General features: G+C 55.8%; 1 long non-coding RNA gene across 1 annotated transcript; it reads right to left on the bottom strand.

The window, feature by feature from the left end:
- Window positions 1-2,717: 2,717 nt before the first annotated feature.
- Window positions 2,718-7,436, bottom strand: LOC143987624 (uncharacterized). The gene is made up of 3 exons (XR_013276669.1): window positions 7,356-7,436; window positions 6,302-6,412; window positions 2,718-3,580 (listed from the first exon to the last, which is right to left on the bottom strand). It is a non-coding gene; the product is annotated as an uncharacterized LOC143987624 (long non-coding RNA).
- Window positions 7,437-9,671: the final 2,235 nt, after the last annotated feature.

The raw sequence follows: 9,671 nt of genomic DNA on the forward strand, positions 1-9,671 counted from the left end.
ATTCAAATTATGAGAGCACTGAAAGCTGAAAATTGGTCTGGGCAGGAAGCAAGTGGTTAAAAAGTTATATATTTTTGGATATTTTATACAGTTTGTTTAATAAATTAATGGCTGCTACAGCCTATTTTACTCCAAAAGTGGTATGGTCTTATTTATTATATAATGGGGAGGTAAGTGGAGTATAGGTTGGTAGCAAAATGCATATATGTTATACACTAGTCAAGTCTTTTTATACAGTAGAAGAGGAGGTCCCCCCTCCTGCTCACATTACTCTAACAATACACCTGTAACAAATTAACATGAGCTAATTAACTAATCCCTTTAAGCAGCCGATGTGACTCTGTGGCCATCAGGATTTCACTACATGTCAGACTTGTTGTCACCGAGCTTCACACAATAGATTATACATTATCATATGTACAACCACAAGACATTTTGTCACAATAGCAGGAGCTCCACTCTTAGTCAGCCCGTCTCCTACATTGTACAGAGGACAATGTGATCATGACCAATGCATTAGGGACATATCTCTCCATACTTTCTACCCCAGGTAATTAACCTTCTTTTACTTTATATAATCCCAATAACCGTTATTCTATACATTTTCCCTTATCCCAATAAACATGCCACACAGGAGTTTGGAGTATAACTGGCCATAGCAGCCTTTTATTAACACTCTTCAAACCAATAACTTAAATAACTTTATTAAATATCTATATATATATATAACACTTTTTGGTAACGGCAATTTTAACGAACTCCCAGTCAGTTGGTCTTTGACGGTACCACGCTCCACCTTTTAAACATAACCTTTTACCATTACACTGCGGGACCACCTTTTAACCATACTAGGCCTCCGGCCGTTTATAAGCCTGGAGACAACCACCTACCCGCAATGCCACCAAATCCCGTATCCAGCCTACCCTTCCGCTGTGATACACCAAAAAAGGGGAGGGGCCATATCCCTATGAGCTCCCCCCCCACATTTCCATCATCTGCTTCCTTTTTTGCCCCATCAAAGACCAAGAGACACCGCCGCTACAGCTGCTATGACGACCTTCAGCACCGAACCTGCAAGAAAGAAAACACAAACAACAGAACGACCACAACACCAATGACACCTCATCACTTTTTTTTTTTTTTTTTTTTTTAAATTATGGGACGGGTGGGTGGGCAACTCTTTTCCTCTTCTGCGCCGCGCTGCCGTGTCAGCTCCTCCCCTTCCTTTAAATAACACTCCGCCCCCCTTCCATTCTTTTTTCTCCGGCCCCACCCCCCTTACCTCACCTCCTTACCTTAACCCTTTCCGCTCTTCCCCTCAGCCTTCGTCATGTCCGGCCCTCCTCCCAGCCTCTGGCTTAGTTCCGTGCCTCTCTTGACCAATGCATTAGGGACATATCTCTCCATACTTTCTACCCCAGGTAATTAACCTTCTTTTACTTTATATAATCCCAATAACCGTTATTCTATACATTTTCCCTTATCCCAATAAACATGCCACACAGGAGTTTGGAGTATAACTGGCCATAGCAGCCTTTTATTAACACTCTTCAAACCAATAACTTAAATAACTTTATTAAATATCTATATATATATATAACACTTTTTGGTAACGGCAATTTTAACGAACTCCCAGTCAGTTGGTCTTTGACGGTACCACGCTCCACCTTTTAAACATAACCTTTTACCATTACACTGCGGGACCACCTTTTAACCATACTAGGCCTCCGGCCGTTTATAAGCCTGGAGACAACCACCTACCCGCAATGCCACCAAATCCCGTATCCAGCCTACCCTTCCGCTGTGATACACCAAAAAAGGGGAGGGGCCATATCCCTATGAGCTCCCCCCCCACATTTCCATCATCTGCTTCCTTTTTTGCCCCATCAAAGACCAAGAGACACCGCCACAGCCCGCAAGGATGACCCCCCTTATCCTTAAGGGCACCTCCACACCCGCAGGGCCCGTTCAATCCCATCTTGCAATCCCAACGCCCATAGATCAATGCCCACTGCCGTCAAATGGACCCCATCCCCACGAAGGTACATCCCAACATTAACCTCCAACTCCATGTGGCGCGCCACTAAACCCCCATTCCGTGTTACAAACCTCCCCAACACCTTGTTAACTTTTATTCTGGCCTTATTGAGTCTGACTACAGACCGTGCCATCCGCCATGCCGTACGTGCTACAATGTCCGACCAGACTATGACCATGTCAGGGAAATCCCTCCGAAGTGTCAAAAAATCGCACTTCACATCCGCTATGATATCCCGGGTAGACCTAAGCCCCAAATCATTCCCCCCAGCATGGATTACCAGCACATCCGGGGGCCTATCAAGCCTCGCGTACCTGTGAACTTCAGGAATGACCCTACCCCACTTCATCCCCGGGATACCCAACCACCTGATGCAAGCTTCTCTACGTGGGATCCCCAGCTGTCTTCCTTCCGGTCTGACATCTGCGCGCCGAGCCCCCCAAAAAACATAAGAGTGTCCGAGAATCCAGACGAGGCGTGGTAAACCTCCATCTGAAAAGACACAGACAAAAATCAACACCCCATCACACCAGCCTGAAGCCCACCCCGACCCATAAGAAACAGCCTACACCAAGTGCGGCCGCACATAGGACCTAAAACGTTTGGACTCCCATCGCCCTATCCGTTTTACCGCAGTCTCGTCCAACCCGCATTTGGCAGCCTCTGTGGCTGCCCCGATGCGGAAGGAGTGCGAAGCAAACTGCGCCCCGTCAAACCCCCCTGCCTTCAAACATTTGCGAAACACCGTAATAAATTGAAATTTGGACAGAAAACTCCCATCCCGATGCACCAGCAGCGGGCCCTCCCCTTGCGGTCGCATTTTTACGAACTCCGTCACCGCCGCCACCGGACAGATCTCCGAACCCGGCAATGCATATAACCAAACGTCCACCCCCTTACCCGACTGATCCGTTTTAGACCGGCGTAGTTTCAAACACAGGTAACCATCCCCCACTGTAACATCCTGTCCCAACAAACCCCCCCCAACATTTTTTGCCGGGCTGACCAACTCACCCACCCGGAAGGCCCCGAAAAAGGCCAATGAAAAAGCCGTACGAAACAGGTGCGCTTCATAACCTGACGTACACAGACCCCCCAACTGCCGGCTAATCACGCCCAAAATCGCAAAAGTCACCGGCCTCCGCCCGTCCTTCTTCTGATTACCCTTCCGGTACCCCTTCAGCGCCTGACGCACCCAAAAACCTTTTGTCGCATCCATTTCGCCCCGCAACTTAAACCAGAAAGCCAGCGCCGCCAGCTTCCGTTCAATCCCAGAAACCGACCCCAACCCTTCCATCTGTCTGACCACAAAGTACAAAACTAACAAAACACTGTCCGCCCCCACGTCCCCCAGCTCGGCATCCGCCAGCCGTAAAAATTCCAGCCACTCACCCCAAACTCGACTATATGCTGCCCAAGTCGAGTCGCTCACCGACCTCCTGATCCATCCCGCGGCGATCCCGAAGCAATGGTCCAAAGCCGCTCCGGGCAGGGGACCCCCTCTTCTGCCGCTCCCGGCGCCAAGTCCCGAAACCTCTGCCACTGAAAGCGAGACAAGGCATCGGCCAGGTTATTATCCACCCCCGGGACGTGCACGGCATACAACAATATGTTCATCTGCAGGCACCGCAGCACCAGATGACGCAGCAACCTAATCACCGGAGGAGAAGAACCCGACATCCGATTAACCACCTGCACGACTCCCATATTGTCACAATTCAACCGAATCTTCAGATTCCGGCAGGACCCACCCCACAATTCTAATGCCACTACCACCGGAAACAGTTCCAGCAGCACCAGGTTCTTAGTCAACCCTTCCTCAACCCAAGTCTGTGGCCAGGCCGTGGCACTCCACTGACCCTGAAAATACGCCCCATAGCCCGTCGACCCCGCCGCATCCGTCATCAGCTCCAGGTCGAAATTACTCACCGGCCCATCCATCCACACGGAACGTCCATTGTAGTCCTCCAAAAACGTGTGCCAGACCCGCAAATCCTCCCTATGTTCCCCCGTCAACCGCACGAAGTGAGTCGGACTTGAGACTCCCGCCGTGGCCGCCGACAGCCGTCGGCAAAAAACCCTCCCCATGGGGATGATGCGGCAAGCGAAATTGAGCTTGCCCAAAACCGACTGCAGCCTCCGGAGCTGCACTTTACGCACCCCCAGCAGCTCCCTAACCTCTAGCCGGAGTCCCTCCACCTTGTCCCTCGGTAGCCGGCACTCCATGGCGACCGTATCCAGCTCGATGCCCAAAAAACTCAACACCGTCACCGGCCCTTCCGTCTTGTCCGGTGCAAGCGGGACCCCGAACTTCTCCGCAACGTGCTGCAACGTGGCCAAAAGGATCGCACACACATTGGAAGCCGGAGGACCCACCACCAGGAAGTCATCCAAATAATGGATAACTGAACCCCACCCGGATAAATCCCGCACTACCCATTCCAGGAAAGAGCTAAAAAGCTCAAACAGGGCACAGGAAATGGAGCATCCCATAGGCAGGCATCTATCCACGTAAAAACGATCCCGCCAACAGCACCCCAGCAAACGGAAACAATCCGGATGCACCGGCAACAACCGAAAGGCTGACTCAATGTCCGATTTGGCCATGAGCGCCCCCCTCCCAAAATGGCGCACCCAACCCACCGCCGCGTCAAAGGAAGTATAGGACACCGTGCAAGCCTCCGGGTCAATCGCGTCATTCACGGAGCCGCCTTTCGGGAACGAAAGGTGGTGAATAAGCCGAAACTTGTTGGGTTCCTTCTTAGGCACCACCCCCAACGGGGACACCACCAGATCCGCCAACGGGCGATCTAGGAAAGGGCCACTCATCCTCCCCAGCGCAACCTCCTTATCCAATTTCGCGGAAACTACCCCCGGATGCAACAGCGCGGAACGCAAGTTCCGCGCCATCGGCGGCACCCCAGCCATGGAGCACGGAATTTTGAAACCCACAGAAAACCCCTCCCCCAACACTCTCGCCGCCTCCCTATTCGGGTACCTATTTAGGAAAGGTTGCATCCTTTCCACCCTCACCGGCGTTGTCCCTCTTAAATGCAGCGTCAGCCCCGCGCTTACCCCGTTTAAAGCACCGGGACAGGGCGTGGCTCCCGCCACAGCCGGAACATTCATGCCGGAAACGACAGGACCCGCCAAACTTGCAAGACCCTTCGTTGAATTGCCAGCACACTCCAAACTTCTTACCGGCTTGCTGTCCAGAGGCGGGGGTACCCCCGCCCCCCCCCTGAAAAAACTGCGACGGAGCCCGTGCCGACGACATCAACCGCATCCACAGGCTGATATCCTTGTGATCCCACCTGATATCCGGCCGAACCGCCCTCCTCTGCCTAAATTGCTCGTCGTACCGCAGCCACGCCGAGCCCCCGTATACCCTATGTGCCTCCCCAATGGCGTCCATGTAGCAGAAGAGAGCCGAGCAGTGTTCCGGAGATTTTTCCCCTATAACGCTGGCCATGATGGCGAACGCCTGCAGCCAGTTTGCGAACGTCCGCGGTATAAGCCTATACCGCCTCTTCTCCTCGTCGTCCTTCTTAGAGTCGTCCGGCTTCACCCTATCCAAATTAAACTTTTCGAGGGGAAGCAAGGAAAATATCTCCACATACTCACCCTTGACGATCTTATCCCGCACTTCCTGTTTCAGATGCGCGCCCAGTGGCCCTTCATAGCACACATACACCTCGCACTTCGCAGCGTCCGCTATCCTGACCACATCAACCCTGGGCGCCGCTGCCTCCCCCTTCTTTTCTGCCCCAGCCGTACTTACCGCAGCGTCCCCCGTCGTCGATACCGCCACCGGCACTACCACCGGCGGGGCCGTTGTAACGGGCGTGGAGCCTTCCTCCAGCGGAGTTCCCACTGTTCGCGGCGCTTCTTGCCGCGCACCCTGCCCCCCCGGGGCCTCCAGTCCCCCTGGGGACCCCAGCACCCCACTCAGCCCGGGACTTCCCAAACCGCCCCCCGGTGTCAGTGACCCCTGCCCCAAGTGCCCCCCCGGGCCCCCAACCCACGGAGCCGCCCCCGGGTGAACCCCCGCGGCCCCGGCCGCAAACCGTTGAAGCAGCACCTGCAGCCCCCCCAATAAGGAGTGCAGTGGCTCCTGTGACCCGCCGGCGTCGGGCCTACAGCCCGTCCCCAACGGGCCCACTGTGTCCCGCGCAACGCCACCCCCAGAAACCCGCACATCTCCCCCATCAATCCCACACAAATCAGCATTAACAGTCATAGGAGAGAGAGTGAAAGCCTTACCTGGCTGCCTGGGTCTGCTCCCGTCAGCCGCCTCCCCGGATGCTCCAGCCGCCGCAACGCCGTCCCGGATCTCCTCCTCTGAGCCCGACAGCTCACCTTCGGATCGCTCACCTGCCGTGGGTAGCAGAGGCGCCGTCAGCCCGTTGGGCGGCTCCACCCCAGCGGCCGCAGATCGACCACTGCTCGTCGTAGCCCGCTCGCCGTCATCGGTCCTCCCCCTGGCTCCGCTCCGCGTGGCCGCCGCCGCCATCGGTCTCCTCACCGGTCCGACATCCCTCCCCCGCACATCCTCCGCCACTCTTCTCCCAACCGACCGTCCGGACCTGCCCGCAGCGTCTGGTAGCTGGCGCACAGGCGTTACGCTGCTCCTCCTCCGCTGAGTCCCCCCATGTGGCGAAGGCGCCACGCTTCCTTGAGGGACCGCCGTCCCCTCCTGCACTGCCCTCGCTGGCGGGGAGCTGGCCACTTCCGACCCTCCAGCCCGACTCCCCGAGCCCCGCCAATGAGAAGGATTCCGCCCGGACCCCCCTGGCCTTGAGGTGCCCAAACGTTTTGCCGGGGGGGCCGGCGGGTCCGTCACCGGGCTCCTAGGGTGGCGCTGGGCTCTAGTAGAGGGGCCAGGGGAAAAGCGTTCCGGCGGCCGAGACCGCCGAGCGCGTGGAGTAGTCTCCCCCCCTGCTCCCGGCCCCCCCACCGCCGAATCCGTGATGGCCGCCACCTGACTCTGCAGCCAATCTGTCCCACGTGATGCCGCTGCGGCCCGCAGCCGATCGAATATAGCGTCCAAACCCTCCATCCCGACCTGGATTCCTCCCCCGCCTCGTGGCACAAAAACCCACCCGCCGTACCGGACAGTCCACCGAGTACCCACCCACCCTTTGCCGCTTCGCGCCTCCGCACTAGCACCTGATCACGGAGCCGGTCCTCACTCTGCAACTCTTTTCCTCTTCTGCGCCGCGCTGCCGTGTCAGCTCCTCCCCTTCCTTTAAATAACACTCCGCCCCCCTTCCATTCTTTTTTCTCCGGCCCCACCCCCCTTACCTCACCTCCTTACCTTAACCCTTTCCGCTCTTCCCCTCAGCCTTCGTCATGTCCGGCCCTCCTCCCAGCCTCTGGCTTAGTTCCGTGCCTCTCTGCTCTCTCAATTAACATGTTGAGTTCAGAATCAACAATCAAGAATAGTCTTTGGGCATATACAAGGTTCCCAGAGTCTGTGTTTCTTCGGGGGGGGGGGGGGGTATGGACCTGAATCCAAAGTAAGACCATCTCCAGAGTTCCCAGGCATACAGCTCACAAAGAGCACCATTCCCCCAAATGACAGGGCCCATGATCAGTGGGAAAGAGGCTGGCATTCAGTCCCCTCCAAAAGCCCCTGTCCATAAAAGAAAGAAAAATAAATAATGGAAGGCCAGGCATGACTAATTGGACAGGTAGAGGAAACAAGGGGTTAAAGTTTGAGGAGCAAGGAAAGGAGCAAAAGTAGGCTGGAAGTAATGCTGGGGGGAGGAGTGCTATAAAGAGGGGAGGCGGAACTGGAACGGAAGCAGAGAGAAGTAGAGTGTAGGAACCAACTGGAGTTTATATTATCTAGTGTGCCGGGCAGTGTGACCTTTTCAGTATGGCAGAGGTGGATCGTTTGTTAGCGAGACTGCAGCGGCAGTCACGAAGGGACCTGAGCGGCTGCAGGAACAGGTAGCCAAGATCACTGAGGATGAGAAGGAGTGTCGGTGGGGAGGGAGGAACTGACATCACGGGCTCGGAGGTCCCCGACCTCCGGAGCGCTTTTCTCCAGTGCCCGCCAGCAGAGCGCAGCGCCCCCCTAGGAGCCCGTTAGGGGACCCGTCGGCTCCTCCGGCGAAGAGGCCAGCTTCCTCTGCCGATCGGGGGACCGGGCGGAATCCTCCTTGATGGCGGAGCTCAGGGGGCAGGGCCTCAAGCCAACATGGCGCCTGCTCCCCTTCCTCGTGCTCAGAACGGAGAGTGAGAGCGATCCCCCCCGTCTAAAACAGCTATAGACAGGGGGGAGATCCTGCGTAGCAGGAGGGGCCATATACCTGCGGGGCAGCTACCAGACGCTGCTGGCAGGGAGGATGTGCGGAGTGGTGGGAGCAGCGCCAGACAAGTCAGAGGCAGGCCAGCATGGCCCATCAGCAGTTCGGTACATGCAGTATTATGTTGACCAATGTTTGCCCATGGGTTGTTCTATTTCATGTGCCATGTTTGAATTGTTTAGTTCATTCTTGGAATGGGTGGTTCGGGATGTGTTGGGTTTGGAGTCTGTGATTCATTATTTGGATGACTTCCTGGTGGTGGGCCCCCCTTCCTCTAGTGTGTGTGCGATCCTTTTGGCCACGTTGCAGCACATTACGGATAGGTTTGGGGTCCCGTTGGTGGCGGAAAAAACGGAAGGCCCGACAACGGAACTTACAGGGTGTTTCTTGGGGGGGATATGGACCTGAATCCAAAGTAACACCACCTCCAGGGTCCCCAGGTATACAGCTCACAAAGAGCACCATTCCCCTAAATGACAGGGCCCATGATCAGTGCGCAAGAGGCTGGCATTCAGTCCCCTCCAAAAGCCTCTGTCCATAAAGAAAGAAAAATAAATAATGGAGGGCCGGGCACGACTAATGGGACAAGTAGAGGAAACAAGGGGTTAAAGTTTGAGGAGCAAGGAAAGGAGGAAAAGTAGGCTGGAAGTAATGTTGGGGGGAGGAGTGCTATAAAGAGGGGAGGCGGGGCTTGAACGGAAGCAGAGAGAAGGAGAGTGTAGGAACCAACTGGAATTTACATTATCTAGTGTGCCAGGCAGTGTGACCTTTTCAGTATGACGGAGGTGGATCATTTGTTAACGAGACTGTGGCGGCAGCCACGAAGGGACCCGAGTGGCTGCAGGAACAGGTAGCCATGATCACTGAAGATGAGGCGGGGGTGTCGGCGAGGAGGGAGGAACTGACACCACGCGCTCGGAGGTCCCCAACCTCGGGAGCGCTTTTCTCCAGAGCCCTCCAGCAGAGCTCAGCGCCCCCCAGGAGCCCCTTAGGGGACCCTTTGGCTCCTCCGGTGAAGAGGTCAGCTTCCTCTACCGGGCGGAATCCTCCTCAAAGGCCAAGCTCAGGGGGCATGGCCTCAAGCCAACATGGCGCCCGCTGCCCTTCCCCGTGCTCAGAACGGAGAATGAGAACGATCCCCCCCTCCACAACAGCTATAGACCGGGGGGAGATCCTGCGTGGGAGGAGGGGCCATACACCTGCGGGGCAGCTACCAGACGCTGCTGGCAGGGAGGATGTGCGGAGTGGTGGGAGCAGCGCCAGACAAGTCAGAGGCAGGCCAGCATGGCCCATCAGGAGTTCGGTACATGCGGTACCGC

The sequence above is a fragment of the Lithobates pipiens genome, unplaced genomic scaffold (genome assembly GCF_037356315.1).
Source record: "Lithobates pipiens isolate NorthernLeopardFrog02 unplaced genomic scaffold, aLitPip1_a1.2 Scaffold_18, whole genome shotgun sequence".
In the NCBI taxonomy this organism is placed as follows: Eukaryota; Metazoa; Chordata; class Amphibia; order Anura; family Ranidae; genus Lithobates; species Lithobates pipiens.